The sequence below is a fragment of the Mobula birostris genome, chromosome 4 (genome assembly GCF_030028105.1).
Source record: "Mobula birostris isolate sMobBir1 chromosome 4, sMobBir1.hap1, whole genome shotgun sequence".
Classification (NCBI taxonomy): Eukaryota; Metazoa; Chordata; class Chondrichthyes; order Myliobatiformes; family Myliobatidae; genus Mobula; species Mobula birostris.
In genome coordinates, this window is record NC_092373.1 from 194303854 (window position 1) to 194324547 (window position 20694).

General features: G+C 45.0%; 1 protein-coding gene across 1 annotated transcript in view; it reads left to right on the top strand.

Moving 5' to 3' along the window:
* LOC140196101 (5-hydroxytryptamine receptor 7-like) overlaps window positions 1-20694 on the top strand; it is a 67958-nt gene that overhangs the window by 33006 nt on the left and 14258 nt on the right. The window lies entirely within an intron of this gene.

Genomic DNA, 20694 nt, shown 5'->3' on the forward strand with positions numbered 1-20694 from the left:
GGATCAGAGCAGAAGATGGTGACGTCGTCCATGTACAGGGAGGTTTTCACTTGGGTCCCTCCACTGCCTGGCAGCGTCACCCCTCTTATGCCCTCATCCCTCCTGATGGCTTCCGCAAAGGGTTCTATGCAGCAGACAAACAAGACAGGGGAGAGGGGACAGCCCTGCCTGACTCCAGACCTGATGGGGAAGCTGTCTGTTTCCCACCCGTTGACCTGCACTGCACTACGGATGTCTGTGTAGAGCAGTCTGATCCAATTCCAGATTCCCTCCCCAAATCCCATTTTGGAGAGCACATCCGCCATGTACGTGTGCGATATCCTGTCGAAGGCTTTCTCCTGGTCCAAGCTGACCAGGCAGGCGTCCACCCCCCTGTCCTGCACGCAGGCGATGGTGTCCCTCAGCAGCGCGAGGCTGTCTGAGATCTTCCTGCCCGGTACAGCACAGGTTTGGTCCGGGTGGATCAGCTGTCCCAGAGCAGACCTGACCCTGTTGGCGATAGCCTTGGACGGGATCTTGTAATCCACATTCAGGAGAGAGATGGGTCTCCAATTTCTAATGTCCTCCCTTTCCCCCTTCCGCTTGTAGATGAGGGTGATGATGCCCTTCCTCATGGACTCAGACATACTGCCGGCCAGAAGCATAGCATTGTACACTTCCAGCAGGTCTGGGCCCATCCAGTTCCACAGAGCCGAGTACAACTCAGCCGGTAAGCCGTCGCTTCCAGGAGTTTTACCCGACCCAAAGGAACAGTTGGAGCCTGTCAGCTCGTCCAGGGTCAGTGGCTGATCCAGACTCTCCCGCTTGCCGTCGTCTAAGGCCTGCGTGATAGACGACAGGAAGTTGCGGGAGGCTGTGGATTCTGTGGCCTTTTCGTCGTACAGACCAGCATAGAAGGACTTGCAGATCCTCAGTATGTCGGTCTGCGAGGACGCGACTGAGCTGTCCTCTTCCTTAAGGTTGTGGATCACAGAGCTCCCCCTGTGCACCTTTTGGAAGAAGAAGCGTGAGCACGTCTCGTCCTGCTCCACGGTTTGGACCCTTGATCGGAAGATGATCTTGGAGGATTCAGCGGCGAGGTGCTGGGTTTGCCGGCCCTTCACCTCTCGCTATTCCTCCCTGACATCCACCCCCTTCGACTGCAGAAGGAGAAGTTGCTGCAACTCTGTCTGGAGTTTACGCAGTTCCCTCTGCTCCTGCCTTGCCTTCTGGATACCCTTGCGGATGAAGAACCTCTTAATGTTCTCCTTGGTGGCTTCCCACCAGTGAACCGGGGAATCAAAGAAGGCTTTCAAGGTTCTTCAACCTGTGTACTCCCTCTCTAGTTCCTCGATGTTCTCTGGGGTCAGCAGCTTTACGTTCAGCTTCCAAGTCCCCCTGCCTGCCTTCTGGTCCTCCCGTAAGTGACAGGTGGCTCTCAGAAGGCAGTGGTCAGAGAAGAACACCGGCGTGACGTCGGTGGACCTGACCGTGAGGGACTCAGACAGGAAGAGGAAGTCGATCCGGGAGCGGGCTGAGCCGTCCGATCGTGTCCAGGTCGCTTACGGCTGTGCTCCACCTGTGGGGGTGCCAAAGGCGTCGCGCAGCTTGGCTGTCTTCACCGTTTCCCTCAGGAGTCTAGAGGTACTGTCCAGCCTGCCGGGTCCTCCAGCCGCATCAATGGTGCAGTTGAAGTCACCGGCCAGAACGACCGGCTAGGACATCACCAGCAACTGTGGGAGCTGCTCGAAGACGGCCAGCCGCTCACGCCGCACGGGGGAGGCGTACACATTGACCAGCCGGAGCGGAGTGCCCCGGTATTTGACGTCTGCTACCAGGAGGCGCCCCGCAACCACCTCTTTAACTTGGGTGATTGAGAAGTTGCCTCCCCGCAGCAGAATCCCCAGGCCAGAAGAGCCCAGGCAGCACATTCCTTCATTAAACCACACACAATGGAGGATCAGGAGAACAAGACAAGTACAAGCAGGGATAGACGATATCGACCTGCACCACCATTCAATAACTAGAAGACAGACACCACGTCACATCCACTTCCTGCTCAAACCTCATATTCAAGGATATATTAGCGTCACTTGTGAATATGTTCAAGGTTGAAACTGCTGCTTTCCTTTAGGCAAAAGAACTCAAAAGATGCACAAATCAAAATTCAAATCAAATCAAATCAAGCTTAATTATCATTCAAACCATATATGGATACAGCCAAATAAGACAGAACTCTTCTGGGGCCAAGGTGCTAAAACGTACATGCGCATTGAAAATAGCGAGAAAGATTAAAAAGGAACATAGTCATGCTAGAAAACACATTTTAGTCCAAGGCCCTGAGCGACAAGTCCTCCAAATTGATGGTTCCCAGCAGTCCAGCCTATGATTCCACCGATCCTACACAGTGGCAGCACTGACAGGAGAGGCCACCCTCGTCTGAGCATGGCTGCCGTGCTACACAGCCTCTGGCGACTCCTCACCTGGACTGCAGCAGCAGGCAAGCCCGCGACTTAAGGCTTAGTTCTTGCTACAATTGAGGCGACACTGCTGCCTCACCACCAAACAAGGGAAACAGGCAGTCCTCTTAATGAGGTATTTCTCTTCATCTCTGGGAGCTGGCACTGATTGAATGGGTCTCTTTCTATGTTGCAAGGAAATATGGTACGATATGGTAACATGGTAAGAATGGCTGAGATGTGATTCTGGATCGTGCCTATACTAGTCCTCCCCTCTGCATTGAACTTATCAAACTCTTTCAAAGCCTCAAAGTCAAATTACATTTATTAACAAAGTATGGATGCAGCATACAAACCTGAGATTTGTTTTCCCCACAGACATCCACAAAACAAAGAAAATCATGGAACCTGTTCAAAGAAAAACATCAATCCCTCCCATGCACAAAAAAAGCATACAAGTGGCCACAAAAATTAGCGAAAAACACAGGACAGAAAACCGAAAATTGAAAGAGTCCAGGCATAATTCAGTTCAGCTCAGTATTCATTACCTGCAGGCTGCCTCAATTCAGAATCACCCAAAATAAAATAATGTGAGCTACAGTCCAATCCACAAACTGCAGATCCAGAACTTCGGCACCATCCTCCAACAGCTTTGAGGGAGAGAGAGGCCATTCAAACACAGGGACTTTCCTTTAGGAGCAATGAGCTAGAAGGAGAGAGACAGAGCATCATACAATTTCCTCTGGTAGCAGTGAGTGAGAGGTTGGTAGACAGCACTGAACATCCATTTGCTTTATGCACTCACCTCGATGATTTCAATCCTCCTCGGTGCTTTAATTAGCGAGAAATGGAGCCAATCATGGGCCCATGCTCCGTTTCCAAGCTTCTTGAAGTTGAGGCCACTCACCTCTCAGAATCCTCTCCGAGACAGCAAAGTTCCAGATCGTTCAATCGGACCAAAAACACACCATCAAGTGATAGGTCACGGGCTCCAACAGTACCAGAACCATATTTGAAAGAGAAAGGAGTACAAGGGGTGAAAGAAGCAGTTTTGTGGACCATCTGCAGGATGTTACCCTTGGTAATGTTATCTCAATGAGATCACCTTTCATTCTTCTAAACTGCAATAGTATTTTCAATTACTTTTCGTAGGACCATTCATTTCATGCAATCATATTACTATGCTTCAATAAAGATTTCCCCTTAGATGCATTGGTGACATTTAATAAATTTTTTGATAGACACATGGATGATATAAAAATGGAGGTCTGAAGTAAGAGGGAAAGGTTATATTGATCTTAGAGTAGGTTAAAAGTTCAGTACAATATTGGGAGCCAAAGGACTTGTACTGTGCTGTAGTGATCTATGTTATTAAATTCTTAAAATTATTATTTATCAGTTTGAGGTGACTTTTCCTATAATTCTCTGAATTCCATCTGATGAAACTCTACTCTCCCAAAGAAAAGTCTACTGCTTGTGTATTCGAAAGACCCTTTATAAAGTCAGAAGTAAATGTGAACAATGGGCTCTCATCTCTGTGCATCAATATTAATAAGTGGTACTCTGTAACAATGTTGTTAAGTACCTGGACCTAAAAGCTGGGATCATTAACTTGAAGTTCGGAATTCAACCCTCACCATAGCAGCTGATGAATTTAAATTTTCTTCATTAAGTAATTCTGGAATCAAAGTGCTCAGCCATTAATTGTGACCTGGAGACCAACAGGTTGTCATAAAAGTCCTCTGTAGTTCACTAATGTCCTTCGGGGAATGAAGTCCTTAACTTTACACTCATGTGTTGGCTCTTAACTGCTCCCTCAATTCAATAATTAAGGATGGACAAGAAATATTTAATGCCACTGACATCCACATCCCTTGAATGAATAATAAATTTTCCTGGTTGTCACAACTGCCTTTAGTAAGAGCTCTGTGATGTCTGTGTGTTTGCCTTCATGTTTTACTTCAGAAGTTGCTGACATTCACATGGCATTGCTTAGCCCACCCAGTACTAAACTTACCACCACTTATCAGTTGTGGACAATTGTGGGCCACATACAGTCCTGTATTTGTCAATGTGGAGTGGAGAGCAAGATAGTAAATCTGGTGGAAACAAGGGAACGGTGAGAATGGAGTGCCACAGGAGGGGTGTGGGACAGGTGGCAGAGAAGAAATGCCAGGTGTGATGTGGCAGAATTACAGACACCCCAGCCCTGAGACACCAGACAAGGTCTTTTGACCCCAAACATTTGGTTTATTGATTATTACAAAATGTCTCTTTGATGCTTTCTGCTCCCTCCCCTCTCCCTTTCCCCTTTCCCAATCATGATTCCCCTCTCCCTGCCCCTTTCCCACGCTTAGTCCACAATAGAGACCCATATCAGAATCATGTTTATAGTCACTCACATATGTCGTGAAATGTGGTTTTTTTTTTGTGGCAGCAGTATAGTGCAAGACATAAAATAACTACAGATCGGTGCAAAAGCTATCTATCTATATATAGATATATATGTATCTAAGACTTTTGGACTGTACTGTGGTCTGCCTTCATATGGACTCTGCTTTCATTAAAGTGTCCACAACCTCCAAGTCTGCAGCTTGGCATGTAGAGTCAGTGGTGAGGAAGGCAAATGCAATGTTTGCATTCATTTCAACAGGACTAGAATAAGAACAAGGATGTAATGCTGAGGCTCTATAAGGCACTGGTGAGGCCTCACTTGGAGCATTGTGAGCTCTTTTGGGCCCCTTATCCAGGAAAGGATGTGCTGATATTGGAGAGGGTTTAAAGGTGGTTCACAAAATTGATTCCAGGATTGGAAGGCTTATCACATGAGGAGCATTTGATGGCTCTGGGCCTGTACTCACTGGAATTGAAGGGAGATCTCATAGAAACCTATCAAATCGGGGGGGGAGGAGAAGATGGCGGCACGACGCAGTGCTCGCGGCCGCTCGGAAATGATATCGTATTTGTAAGTAGGATGCTGTGCACAATCCTGATTTGATGGGGACAGCCATGAGAAGCACAGAGGAACATCTGGAGAAACTTCTGAAATGTCCGCTTCGCTGCCGCTGCTACTGTGTGATCGAGAATCTCCTGAGGGGAAGGCCCCAAGTCCTCGGCTTTGCCTATTGCCTGTTGCCGGGGCTGGGGTCAAAGCGCTCGGTGTCGGAGGGCTGGTCAGAGGCTCGAAGTTTTCGGACGGACTCAAGGGTCGGCTGTGGTCAGGGTGCTTCCGGGGTGCTGCATTGGCAAGTTTGCAGCGCTGGAAGCTCAGGGCAGGAAGAGAGTTTTTCTTCCTTCTACCATCTGCGTGAGATGATGGGACTTCTGAGAAACTTTGAGATTCTTTTTACCATGCCCACGGTTTGTTCTTCTATCAAATTACAGTATTGCTTTGCACTGTTGTAACTATATGTTATAATTATGTGGTTTTTGTCAGTTTTTTTAGTCTTGGTTTGTCTTGTGTTTCTGTAATATCATTCTGGAGGAACAAATTGTATCATCTCTTAATGCATGCATTACTAAATGACAATAAAAGAGGACTGCGTGTCCTCATAATCTAATTCTAAAAATCTAAATATTAAAAGACCTCAATAGAGTGGATGTAGAAGGGATGTTTCCTATGGTGGGAGAGTCTAAGACCAGAGGACACAGCCTCAAGAGTGGTAAATGTCCATTTATAACAGAGATGAGGAGGAATTTCTTAAACCAGAGGGTGGTGAATCTGTGGCATTTATTGCTACAGGAAGCTGTGGAAACCAAGTGTTCATGTATATTTAAGGCAGAGGTTGATGTGTTATTGATTAGTCAGGTCATGAAGGGATACAGGGAGAAGGCAGGAGATTGGAGCAGAGAGAGAAATGTATCTGGCACAATGAAATGGTCGTGCAAACTCCATGGGCTGGATGACATAATTCTGCTCCTATATCTTACGGTATTATGGTGTAGCTTAGGTCCAAAGTTACCGCTTGTAGTATGCGACCTATTTAGATTCTGCTGTGCATTCTCATTTTCATTCCGAAACATTATTTTATAAGGACTTATAATGGGAACCAGAGTGCCAGAGCAAGTAGTGGAAAGGTTGTGGAGACAGATGTTGTTAAGACTTCAGACAAAGTTAGGAATCAAAATGGTGAACATGATGCAACTAATGTCCTTGTCTGCATAGATCTAAATGCTAGAAGTATCGTAGGAAAGGCAGATGACCACAGGGCATGGATCAACACCTGGGATATTGCAGCCACTGGTGTGAATTAGTTGCAGGAGGGCTGGTAGCTCAATATTCCGGGGTTCCATTGTTTAGTCAAAACAGAGCGGGAGGGATTAAAGTGGGAGGGGTGGCTTTACTAGTTAGGGAAAATGTCATGGCAGTGTTCAGTCAGGACAGACTGGAGAACTCATCTACTTCGGCATTATGGTTGGAACTGAGTAATGAGAAAGATATAAGCACATTAATGGGGCCATATTACAGACCACCAAACAATCCGGGGATTTAGAGGAACAAATTTGTAGAGTTATTGCATACTGTTGCATGAAACATAAGGTTGTTATAGTAGGTGATATTAACTTTCCACATATTGACTGGGGTTCCCATACTGTAAAAGGACTAGATGAGATAGATTTTGTCAAATGTGTTCAGGAAAATTTCCGTAATCACTGCATGGAAGTTCCAATGAGAGACTTTGCTTTATTGTCGCCAAACAATTGATACTAGTGCATACAATCATCACAGCGATATTTGATTCTGCACTTCACGCACCCTGGATTACAAATCGATAGTAAATATTAAAAATTTAAATTATAAATCATAAATAGAAAATAGAAAAATGGAAAGTAAGGTAGTGCGAAAAAACCGAGAGGCAGGTCGGGGTATTTGGAGGGTACGGCCCAGATCCGGGTCAGGTTCCGTTCAGCAGTCTTATCACAGTTGGAAAGAAGCTGTTCCCAAATCAGGCCGTACATGTCTTCAAGCCCCTGAGCCTTCTCTCGGAGGGAAGAGGGATGAAAAGTGTGTTGGCTGGGTGGGTTGTGTCCTTGATTATCCTGGCAGCACTGCTCCGACAGCATGCAGTGTAAAGTGTGTCCAAGGATGGAAGATTGGTTTGTGTGATGTGCTGGGCTGTGTTCACGATCTTCTGCAGCTTCTTTCGGTCTTGGACAGGACAACTTCCATACCAGGTTGTGATGCACCCTAGAAGAATGCTTTCTACGGTGCATCTATAAAAAATAGTGAGGGTTTTAGGGGACAGGCCAAATTTCTTTAGCTTTCTCAGGAAGTAAAAGCACTGGTGGGCTTGGCAGTGAACTCTGCTTGGTTGGACTAAGTCAGGTCATTTGTGATATTGACCCCGAGGAACTTAAAGCTTTTGACCTGTTCCACTTGCGCACCACCGATGTAAATGGGGTTGTGCTGTCCGCTACTCCTTCTGAAGTCAACAACCAATTCCTTCGTCTTGCTGATGTTGAGGGATAAGTTATTGTCTTGGCACCATGCCACCAGGTTCTTAATTTTCTCTCTGTACTCAAACTCATTATTACCCAAGATACGGCCTACAATTTTGATGTCATCAGCAAACTTATATATTGAGTTTGATGGAAACTTGGCTACACAATCATGGGTGTACAGTGAGTACAGCAGGGGGCTGAGTACACAGCCTTGTGGGGCACCGGTGCTCAGAGTGATTGTAGAGGAGAGCTTGTCCCCTATTTTTACAGCCTGGGTCCTGTCTGTGAGGAAGTTGAAGATCCAGCTGCAGATCTGAGTGCTAAGTCCCAGGTTCCGGAGCTTAGGAATCAGCTTATTTGGAATGATGGTATGAAAGGTGTGTGGGCATGTGGCCAAGTGGTTAAGGCATTGGACCAGAGACCTGAATCTCTCTGGTCTGATGGCACAGTCGGGGGTGGCAGAGGAGAGTCAGGTCTCAGTGAAACAGAGTACACAGCAGTTCTGCATCTCCCTGCAGTAGGTGAGTCTCCTTTTAAGATCATCCACCTTGTTCTCTGTGGCTTGCACATTAGCTAGTAGGATGGTGGGCATAGGGACCCTGAAGCCCCTTAGCTTCAATCTGACCAGCAGCCCAGCTCTTTTCCCACGCTTCCTCGGTAAGTAGTGCATCTTTCCAGGTTTCCATTGATTCAGTGTGTTGTTGGCAGCTCTTTGAGGTTGGTGGACGTGTCCCGCGGGGATCGATCAGCGGGTTGTGTCGTCCGGCGCTCCTGTTTGGGCTGAGTGACGGGGGAGGCTCCGCTGCCGCTTTCAGCTGCTGGGGACCCGGGCTGTCGATTGGGTCGGGCCCCAAAGCTGACACTTAATCATGGAGGGCCGGGCTCCTGGCTGAATCAAGTCCATGAGCTGAGTCACGGTTGCAGAGGCCTCCGCTTCAGCCGAGCCTCGGGCTCGATTTCCAAGGTCGGCGGCAGAGGCCCCACTTCCGGCAGCTGTGGATGGCCACCAATGGCGAGTTACGGTGGTCACTCAGGGAAAGCGTCCGTGGCACCTTGAGGTCTCCGACGTCACTTCTGTGTGGTTGTCTGCCCCGGAGAGGTGCTGGTTGGAATGGGCCGCGTCTCCAAGCGCTCCGGCACGGTAGCGGACCGTGGGTCTCCGGGAATGTGGTGGGCCTCGGACCAGGCCTCGCTGGTAGGGTCCAGGTGCGGTCCGGAGTTGAAGAAGCAATTCTGGCGCGGTGATCTCCTGCTGGGTCAGTAGCTTCGCCAAGGTGTTGTTGATCTTGCTAGATGTAGCAGATTGGAGGTTTAGGAGGGTTTCTCAGGTATAGGATAGTGTAGAGGGCAGTTTGTTCGGGAGAGCACATGCAGAGTCGCCAGTTACCGGCACCATCTTGAATTGTTTCACTGCGATACTTGATCTGCTATTAGGGAATCAGACAAAATTTGTGCAGGGAAACACTTTGCATCTAGTGATCACAATGCCATTAGTTTCAAAGTAAATATACAAGAAGATAGGTCTGGTCTGCGGGTTGAGGTTCTAAGTTGGAGCAAGGCCAAATCTGATGACATTAGAAAGGTTCTGGCAAGTGTGGATTGGGACAGGCTGTCTTCTGGCAAGGATGCACTTGGTAAGTGGGAGGCCTTCAAAAGTGAAATTTTGAGAGTATAAATCTTGTATGTGCCTGTCAGAATAAAATATAGAAATAACAGGTGTAGGGAACATTGGTTTTTAAGAGATATTGAGGCCCTGGTTAAGAAAAAATGTGGTGCATATCAAATATAGGCAAGTAGGAACAATTGAGGTGCTTATGAAAGATGAGAAATGAATGAGAACACAAGAAAAAAATCAGAAGGGCAAAGAAAAGGCTTTAAGTTGCTCTGGCAGACAAGATGAAGGAGAGTCTTGAAGGAGAATCTTAAAGAATTCTACAGATATGTTACGAGCAAAAGGATTGTAAGGGACAAAATTGCTCCTCTGGAATATCAGAATGATAATTCATGTGTGGAGCCAAAAGAGACGGGGGAAATCTTAAATGAATCTTTTGCATCTGTATTTACTCAGGAGATGGACACAGAGTCTATCGAAGTGAAGCAAAGCGGTATCAACTTCACGGACTGTGTTCAGATTACAGAGGAGGAGGCATTTGCTGCTCTGAAGCAAATTAGGGTGGATAAATCCCCAGGGCCTGACAAGGTGTTTCTTCAGATTCTGAGAGAGGCAAGTACAGAAATTGCTGGGCCCCTAGCAAAGATATTTAAATTATCCTTAGCAACAGGTGAGATGTCAGAGGATTGGAGAATAGTTAATGTTGTTCCAATGTTTAAGAAAAGTTCTAAACACACACCAGGAAATTACACGCCAGTGAGCCTGACATCAGTAATGCATAAGTTACTGGAAGGTATTGGATTTGATAGATAAGTACTTGGATAGACAGGGACTGATTAGGAAAAGTCAACATGGCCTTGTTTGTGGCCGGTCATGTCTAACCAATCTTGTAGAGTTTTTCAAGGAAGTTACCAGCAAAGTTGATGAAGGCAAGTAGGTGAATACTGTCTACATGGACCTTAACAAGACCTTTGTAAGTGCTGCATGGGAGATTGGTCAAGAAGTTTCAGTCACTTGGCATTCAAGATGAGCTAGTAAACTGGATTAAACGTTGTTTTCACGGCGGAAACCAGAGAGTGGTAGTAGATGGTTGCCTCTCTGACGGGAGGTCTGCGCTGTGCTGCAGGCATCAGTGCTGGATCTGTTGTTGCTTGTCATCTATATCAACGATCTGGATGATAATGTAGTAAACTGGATCATCAGGTTTGTGGATGTAGTGGACAGCGAGGAAGACTATCAAAGCTTGCAGTGGGATCTGGACCAGCTGGGAAAAAATGGGCTGAGAAATGGCAGATGAAATTTAAGTTTAGTACAGGCAAGTATGAGGTGCTGCACTTGGGGAAGATCAGTCAGGACAGTGCTTACACAGTGAACAGTAGGGCATTGATGAGTGTGGTAGAACAGAGGGATCTAGGAATACAAGTTCATAATTCCTTGAAAGTGTTGCCACGGGTAGCTAGGGCTGTAAAGAAAGCTTTTTCTGCACACTGGCCTTCATAAATCAAAGCATTAAGTACAGGAGTTGTATCAGGGTTCTAATTTGGACTAATGTGTTCAGTTTTGGTCACCAATCTGCAGGAAAGATGTCAATAAGATCGAAGGAGTGCAGAGAAAATTTACAAGGATGTTGCCAGGGCTTGAGAAACTGACTTATAGAGAAACATTGAATTGGTTAGGACTTTATTTTCTAGAGTATTGAAGAATGAGGGGAAATTTGATAGAGATATACAAAATTACTGTATGAGAGGTATAGATGGGGTAAATGCAAGCCGTTTTTTTCCCACTGAGATTGGGTGGGACTACAACTAGGGGTTAAGGGTGAAGGATGAAATGTTCAAGTGGAACATGAGGGGGAACCTCTTCACTCAGAGGGTAGTGAGAGTGTGGAAAGAGCTGCCAGCAGAACTGGTGGACGTGGGTTGGATTTCAGCATTTAAGAGAAATTTGAATAGGTACATGAATGGGAGGGTTATAGAGGGCTATATTATGGGTGCAGTTCGATGGGACTCAGCAGATTAAAGGCTTGGCACCGACTAGACGGGCAGAAGGACCTTCTCCTGTGCTGTAGTGTTTTATGACCATATGACTCTATGAACAACAGCAAAATAAGCCTCATTCCTTCCTTACACCCATTCATGTACACACACAGCCATGTCCTCCAAACCTAGCACAGGCTGTCTTTGGCCTCCGGCCTCTAGTGGGCACAAACTTGCAGATATTGGGGTTTTGACTTCGACAGCAGGGTTTCAGCCATCTGGCTTTGAATTCCAGACTTCTGATCGATGATCTGGTTATAATCAGGTTGGAGGTGGTCATATTGAGTAAGAGTGGGGCAGGCTTCAATGGCCGTGGGAGACTTTTGCTCCCGGTCTCTATATTTATTTGTAGGTGATGCCAACTGACTAAGTTTTCAATGTCGACTTTTGCAGGAGCAAAGGTTCACAGCCAGCAAAGATTACATTGCAAACTAGCTGATTATAAGACTAAGTAATAGGAATAGAGCAATAATAATTGAAAAGAACAGCTCAAAATCAAATGTTTGCATGACCAATTTTCTGTAGTGTAAATTCCATTTTAAAATCAGTGCTATAGGGCAGGACTATGTGCAGTCCATGAGTGGACTTCAATTGTGCCACTGTATAGAAGAGCTGGATCAAAGAGTTTGATTCAATTAGTTTGGCACAAAGATTATGGGGCAAAAGGGCCTGTTCCTGTGCTGTATTTTACATGGTCAACCCAGGATCATAGGGGTAAATTCAATATAAATATAAGCTAACTGCACCTTCCCAATCTTAGAAACAAAGCACCAGTATTTGCTGGAAATCTGAAATAAAGATCGAGGACTTTGGAAATACTCTGCATTTGTTGGGGGAAATAGTCTCTCACTGAAGATTAGTTTTATTTATCACATGTGCATTGAAACATACAGAGAATTGCTTCATTTGTGTCAAATCAAATTACAGAGGATAGTGTGAGGGAGGGCCGGTAAGTGATGCTGTGCTTCTGGCACCAACATAACATGCCCACTCTCACTGACCCCCAACTGTTCGTCTTTGGAATGTGTGAAGGAACAAGATCACCAGAGGAAACCCACGTGGTCACAGGAGAACATACAAACCCCTTACAGACCGCGTTGGGAATTGAACCCCTATCTTAGAGCTAGTGTTAATCTTAATTTTAGCTACTCTGCCACAGTCAAAGCAAAGCAAAATCAAGTTAAAATTTATTAACAAAGTATGTTGTGTCACCATATACTATCTTGAAATTAATTTTCTTGCAGGCATTTACAGGGAAATAAAGAAATGCAATAGAATTTATGAAAAACTATACATAAAGACTCACAAACAACCAATATGCAAAAGAAAAATTATGCAAATATAAAATACTGGGGTCATAAACTGTAGAGTCATTAAAAGTGAGTCTCTAGTTATTAAATCAGTTTATTGTTGTGATGGTTGAAGTTATCCCCACTGGTTCAGGAACCTGAAAGTTATAGGGTAATTACTGTCCTTGCTACACTATGGATGAGCAATGTATGGTGGCCTTGACAGTAACATCTAAATAGTCCCCTTCCCTCTCCCTTCTGAAATAGAATAGATACTCTAAACCCTTTCTGATTAAAAAATAAGGATTAATTCAGGATTAGTACAAATGCGTGGTTAATGGATGTTTGGGTCTCAGTGCTGTATCTCTGCATGACTATTATTCTAAGAATGTATTGTTTCAGGCACCAATAGTTCCTGATCACTTGTTATACCAACAGTTACTAGTTTCTCTCTGCTTCAAGCATATAAATCCTTCAAAGTAAAACTGGGCAGCCTTTCGTGGTTAAGGATGCCATTCCCTGGTGTGAGTACATTGACAGATATTCTTCAGTGGTACTGCACTCTACTTGAAGCTTGTGAAACTTAGAAATGAGACAAAAATTGATGACAAATTTCAATTGATAAGAAATGTCGGACAGGTTTCAATAGGTTTGTATATCATGGTAATGTTGAAATGTGAGGTGGTCCATTGTTTTTCTTGAACAGGTGAATTGAAGTACGTGATTACATTCTGCCATTCGAAAAAGTAGAAGCAGAATTAGGCCATTTGGCCCATCGAGCAGTCTCCACCATTCCATCATGGCTGATGTATTACCCCTCTCAATCCCATTCTCCTGCCTGTAACCATTGTCTCCTCATTATCAAGAACCTAACAACCTCTGCTTTAAAACCACCCAGTGACTGCTTCCACAGCTCTCTGTGACAATGAATTCCAAAGGTATACAACTTTCTGGCTAAAGAAATTCCTCCTCACCTCTGTTATAAAGGAGCATCTTTCTATTCTGAAGTTGTGCCCTCTGATCCTAGACCCACCCACTATAGAAAACATCCTCTCCGGGTCCACACTATCTAGGCCTTCCAGTGGTCAATATGTTTCAATGAGATCCACCCTCCTTCTTCTAAATTTCAGTGAGTACAGGCTCAGAACTATCAAATGTTCCTCATGTGTTAACCCTTTCATTCCTGGGATAATTGTCAGAACATCGAGACATACAGTGAAGTGCGTCGCTGGAGTCAATGACCACACAATCCAGTGATGTGCTGGGGGAAGCCCGCAAGTGTCATCATGCTTCCCGTACTAGCTTAGCATGCCCACAATTTATCAACCCTAACTAGCATGTCTTTGGAATCTGAAGCACCCAGAGGAATTCCACTCTGTCATGAGGAGAATGTACAAGCTCGTTGAGGACAGTGGCAGGATTTGAACCCTAATCACTGGCACTGTAAAGTGTTACGCCGGGGGTGGCCAACCTTTTACATTCCATGCGTCAATTTTTTCACGCACGAGTTCAGATGCGCCATGCAACTCTTGTACCTCAATTCTATTCTTGTAAAAATATGTTAATATAGACAAATTTAGCACTTTTACATGATATATTGATTTAATATAAAAACAAAATAAACATTACTCACCTTAATGAGACATAACAAATATATTTTGTCGTCTTTTGATTTCTTCCTTTTTCTTAATCACTTATTTTTTCCGTAACCCAGACCTAAGCACTAGCTTCAGTTTTCCTTCTATTTCAGTCTGATGTTGTGTTTTATAGCGTCTATTAAGATCATGTCTTCTATTATGTGAGAAAATGTTTTCACAAACAATGCACAACGGTTTTTCTGACGGATCCTCTATAAATAAGAAACTCGTTTTCCCACTGTTCATTGAATTCACGCTTACTATCACTTTCTGCTTTTCTTTTGCACTGTGATGGGTAACTGAATGTAAAAACAAGGCTTAATTTTTGAAAAAGTACAAAACTGCAAATGTTCACAAAGGACGAACAAAGCACAACTCCATAGCGCATGAGTGTCAATTGTAAACTGACTGGCAAAAACCTGCGACGCACTGCTGGTGCAGACGCCTGGCGTGTCAGGATCAAACAAGTGTCAAACCTGTATTGAACAGTTATGGAACCGCTGCAGAACAAAAGTCCTCCTTTCCTAGTTTGATTCACTGAACATTTTTTTAAATTGAAAACAGATTAACGTGAAAGAAGATAACATTCACCAAAAGATGTGCACGAAATAATAAAATCGCTAAAAATAATTGCTAAGTTTTAGATTTATTCTCAGTAAAACCCATTTCTAGCTCCAAGCTACTTGAATTCCTGTTATAGAATTTTTTTTCTACAAGTTGGTTTTTGGTTAATACTTTTTGGATGAGTAGGCTTACTTTTTTATTATTATCACTGGGGTGCAATGTGCCCCTTCTAATCATCCAGTGCGCCACTTTTGCCACATGCACCATAGGTTGGCCATCCCTGTGTTATGCTAACCATGTTACCGTGCCACCCACATGGTTTCCTGACTCTTCTATACAATGCCCTGACCAATGATGGCAAATATGCCATTCGTCTTCTTTACCACCCTGTCTACCTGCATAACGACATTCACAGAGCAGTGGACTTGGAATCTTTGTACATTAACGCTGTAGATGGTGTCACTGTTAACTGTATATTTTCCCCTTACATTCAACCTTCCAAAGTGCAAGCACCTCACACTCACTCAGATTTCACTCCATCTGCCATTTCTATGAGACATTCTCGTGTAGACTTTGTTGAAGGAGTTAACAATGGCCCAGTGTTCAGCTTCCAGGTAAACAAGTTTGACTGCGGTGGAACAAGATGGGTGCTCACCACCTTGCAGAATGTGGGGTTGCAAAGACGATATGGAGAAAGAAGAAAGATGCAAGGGCATGTGGAATGATTCATCCTGAGCAGCTGCATGGCAGAAGACTCTTTGATCTATAAGCGCACACACACACACACACACACACACACACACACACACACACACACACACACACACATCAAGTGCTGCTGGCAGATCATCAGCTCAGTGAAAGGTGCCGTTCGGTCTGCCAGCACATTGAGATATCCGTGGAGGAATGCTGCCAAGAGGCACATTCCAGACTGTAGGAGTACGTGCTGAGGGAGGAAGCTTGGTGTACCTACCACGAGGGCTCCGTGGAGAAGGACCACAGTAAAGGGTTCTTTCGTTACTGGACAGGGAGGGGCTGGGTTGGGTGTGGAAGCCCCTTAGATATTGTATTAGTGTACCACAGGAGGGGGAACCACATGAGTAACAACAGTTCTATTGGTTTTCAGGAATATAATAGGACATTACTTACCATGTTCAGAATCAGAATCAGGTTTATTATCACTGGCATGTGACGTGAAATTTGTTACCTTAGCAGCAGCAATTCAATGCAATACATAATCTAGAGGAGAAAAAAAAATAAAATAAAAATAATAATAAATAAATAAATTGCAGTATGTGTATATTGAATTGATTTCAAAAAGTGCAAAAAACAGAAATACTGTATATTAAAGAAAGTGAGGTAGTGTCCAAGGGTTCAATGTCCATTTAGGAATCAGACGGCAGAGGAGAAAAAGCTGTTCCTGAATTGCTGAGTGTGTGTCTTCTGGCTTCTGTACCTCCTACCTGATGGTAACAGTGAGAAAAGGGCATGCCCTGGGTGCTGGAGGTCCTTAATAATAGACACTGCCTTTCTGAGACACCACTCCCTGAAGATGTCCTGGGTATTTTGTAGGCTAGTACCCAAGACTAAATTTACAACCCTCTGCAGCTTCTTTTCGTCTTGTGCAGTAGCTTCCCCCCCCCCCCCCCCACCCTCCGTACCAGACAGTGATGCAGCCTGTCAGAATGCTGTCCATGGTACATCTATTGAAGTTGTGGGTGTATTTGTTGACATGCCAAATCTCTTCAAACTCCTAATGAAATATAGCCACCGTCTTACTTTCTTTATAACTACATCGATATGTTGGGACCAGTTTAGATCCTCAGAGATCTTGACACCCAGGAACTTGAAACTACTCACTCTCTCCACTTGTGATCCCTCTATGAGGATTGGCATGGAGTAGAGGGACACAGAGTAGGAGGGCTTTGGTTCAACGGTCTTAGGCGATAACGGGTCAAGGCCAGGTAAGTTACTTTTGAGGAATACGAAGTATGTCTATGAGGCCGGTGGTCTGTACTGGGTGTCAGATATGGGATGTCCGAGAGACTCCCAACCTCCCGGATGGCCACACCTGCACCAAGCGTGTCGACTTGCAGCTCCTTAGGGACTGCATTAGGGAAATGGAGATGCAGCTCGATGACCTGGTCAGGGATTGTGAGGAGGTGATAGACAGAAGCTATAAGCAAGTAGGCATTGGGAGACAGATAAGTGGGTAACAGTCAGGAGAGGGAAGGGGAAGAGTCTGATACTAGAGAGTACCCCAGTGGCTGTCCCCCCTTAACAATAAGTACTCCTGTTTGAGTACTGTTGGGGGAGATGGCCTTTCTGGGGGAAGCAATAGTGGTCACACCTTCGGCACACAGTCTGGCCCTGTGGCTGACAAGGGTAGGGAAAGGAAGAGGATGGCAGCAGTAATAGGGGACTCTATAGTTAGGGGGTCAGACAGGCAATTCTGTGGTTGGAGGAATGAAACATGGATGGTAGTTTGCCTCCCAGGTGCCAGGGTCCGCGATGTTTCTGATCATGTCCACGATATCCTGAAATAGGAAGGTGAACAGCCAGATTTCTGGATTATTGGGACCTCTTTTAGGGCAGGCGTGACCTGTACACAAAGGACGGGTTGCACTTCAATCTGAGGGGGACCAATATCCTGGCAGGGATTTGCTAGGGCTATTGGGAAGAGTTTAAACTAGAATTGCTGGGGGGGTAGGAAATGAACTGAAGAGGCGAAGGAAGGGGCGGTTGGCTCACAAATCAAGAAAGCTTGTAGGCGATGTGAGAGGGAGGATAAGCAGGTGATAGAGAAGGGATGTGCTCAGACTGATGGTTTGAGATGTGCTTACTTTAATGCAAGAAGCATCATGAACTGTCATGGCTGCAGAAAAGGAGGAAGTCATGGAGGAATTGTCTACTGAGTCTCTGTGGGTGGAAGTTAGGAACAGGAAGGGGTCAATAACTCTACTGGGAATTTTTATAGACTGCCCAACAGTAACAGGGATATCAAGGAGCAGATAGGGAGACAGATTCTGGAAAGGTGTAATAATAACAGGGTTGTCGTGGTGGGAGATTTTAGTTTCCCATATATCGACTGACATCTCCCTAGAGTGAAGAGTTTAGATGGGATGGAGTTTGTTAGGTGTGTTCAGGAAGGTTTCCTGACACAATATGTAGATAAACCTACAACAGGAGAGACTGTACTTGATCTGGTATTGGGAAATGAACCTGGTCGGGTGTCAGGTCTCTCAGTGAGAGAGCATTTTGGAGATAGTGATCATAATTCTATTTCCTTTACCATAGTATTGGAGAGGGATAGGAACAAACAAGTTAGGAAAGCGTTTAATTGGAATAAGGAGAAATATGAAGCTATCAGGTGGGAACTTGGAAGCACAAATTGGAAACAGGTGTTCTCTGAGAAATGTATGGCAGAAATGTGGCAAATGTTCAGGGGATATTTGCTTGGTGTTCTGCATAGGTATGTTCCAATGAGATGGGGAAAGGACAGTAGGATACAGGAACCATGGTGTACAAAGGCTATTGGAAATCTAGTCAAGAGCAAACGAAAAGCTTATAAAAGGTTCAAAGAACTAGGTAATGATAGAGATCTAGGAAATTATAAGGCTAGCAGGAAGGAGCTTAAGAATGAAATTAGGAGAGCCTGAAGGGGCCATGAGAAGGCCTGGGCGAGCAGGATTAAGGAAACCCCAAGGCATTCTACAAGTATGTGAAGAGCAAGAGGATAAGATGTGAGAGAGTAGGACCAATCAAGTATGAGAGTGGAAAGTGTGTATGGAACTGGGGGAGATAGCAGAGGTACCTAATGAATACTTCGTTTCAGTATTCACTACGGAAAAGGACCTTGGTGATTGTAGGGATGACTTACAGTGGACTGAAAACTCTGAGCATATGGACATTAAGAAAGAGGATGTTATGGGGCTTTTGGAAAGTATCAAGTTGGATAAGTCACCGGGACCGGACGAGATATATCCCAGGCTATTGTGGTAGGCGAGGGAGGAAATTGCTGAGCCTCTGGCAGTGATCTTTGCATCATCAATAGGGCGGGAGAGGTTCCAGAGGATTGGTTTGCAGATATTGTTCCCTTATTCAAGAAAAGGGAGTAGAGATAGCCCAGGAAATTATAGACCAGTGAGTTGGTAAGTTGATGGAGAAGATCCTGAGAGGCAGGATTTGTGAACATTTGGAGAGGCATAATATGATTAGAAATAGTCATCATGGCTTTGTCAAAGGCAGGTCGTGCCTTACGAGCCTGATTGAATTTTTTGAGGATGTAACTAAACACGCTAATGAAGGTAGAGTAGTAGATGTAGTATATATGGATTTCAACAAAACATTTGATAAGATACCCATGCAAGGCTTTTTGAGAAAGTAAGGAGGCATGGGATCCAAGGAGACCTTGCTTTATGGATCCAGAATTGGCTTGCCCACAGAAAGTAAAGAGTGGTTGTAGATGAGTCATGTTCTGCATGGAGATCGGTGACCAATGGTGTGCCTTAGGGATCTGTTCTGGCACCCCTTCTCTTGGTGATTTGGATGAGGAAGCGGAGGGGTGGGTTAGTAAATTTGCTGATGACACAAAGGTTAGGGATGTTGCGAATAGTGTGGAAGGCTGTCAGAGGTTACAGCGGGACATCGATAGGTTTCAAAACTGGGCTGAGAAGTGGCAGATGAAGTTCATCCCAGGTAAGTGTGAGGTGGTTCATTTTAGTAGGTCAAATATGATGGCAGAATAGAGTATTAATGGTAAGACTCTTGGCAGTGTGGAGGATCAGAGGGATCTTGGGGTCCGAGTCCATAGGATGCTCAAAGCTGCAGCGCAGGTTGACTCTGTGGTTAAGAAGGCATATGGTGCATTGGCCTTCATCAACCATGGGATTGAGTTTAAGAGCTGAGAAGTATTGTTGCAGCTATATAGGACCCTGGTCAGACCCCACTTGGAGTACTGTGCTCGGTTCTGGTTACCTCACTACAGGAAGGATGTGGAAACTATAGAAGGGGTGCAGAGGAGACTTACAAGGATGTTGCCTGGATTGGGGAGCATGTTCTATGAGAATAGGTTGAGTGAACTTGGCCTTTTCTCCTTGGAGTGACGTAGGATGAGCGGTGATGTGATAGAGGTGTATAAGATGATGAGAGGCATTGATCGTGTGGATAGTCAGAGGCTTTTTCCCAGGGCTGAAATAGTTAACACAAGAGGGCACAGTTTTAAGGTGCTTGGAAGTAGGTACAGAGGAGATGTCAGGGATAAGTTTTTTACCTAGAGAGTGGTGAGTGTGTGGAATGGGCTGCCGGCAATGGTGGTGGAGGCAGATACAATAGGGTCTTTTAAGAGACTCCTCGATAGGTACATGGAGCTTAGAAAAATAGAGAGCTATGGATAACCCGAGGTAATTTACAAAGTAAGTACATGTTCGACAAAGCATCATGAGCTGAAAGGCCTGTATTGTGCTGTAGGTTTTCTATGTTTCTATGTGTTCCTTCATCTTACCCTCTCCTGAAGTCCACAATCAGCTCTTTCGCCTTACTGACATTGAGTGCCAGGTTGTTGCTGCGGCACCACTCTATCAATTGGCATATCTCACTCCTGTACGCCCTCTCATCACCACCTGAGATGCTACCAACAATGGTTGTATCATCAGCAAATTTATAGATGGTATTTGA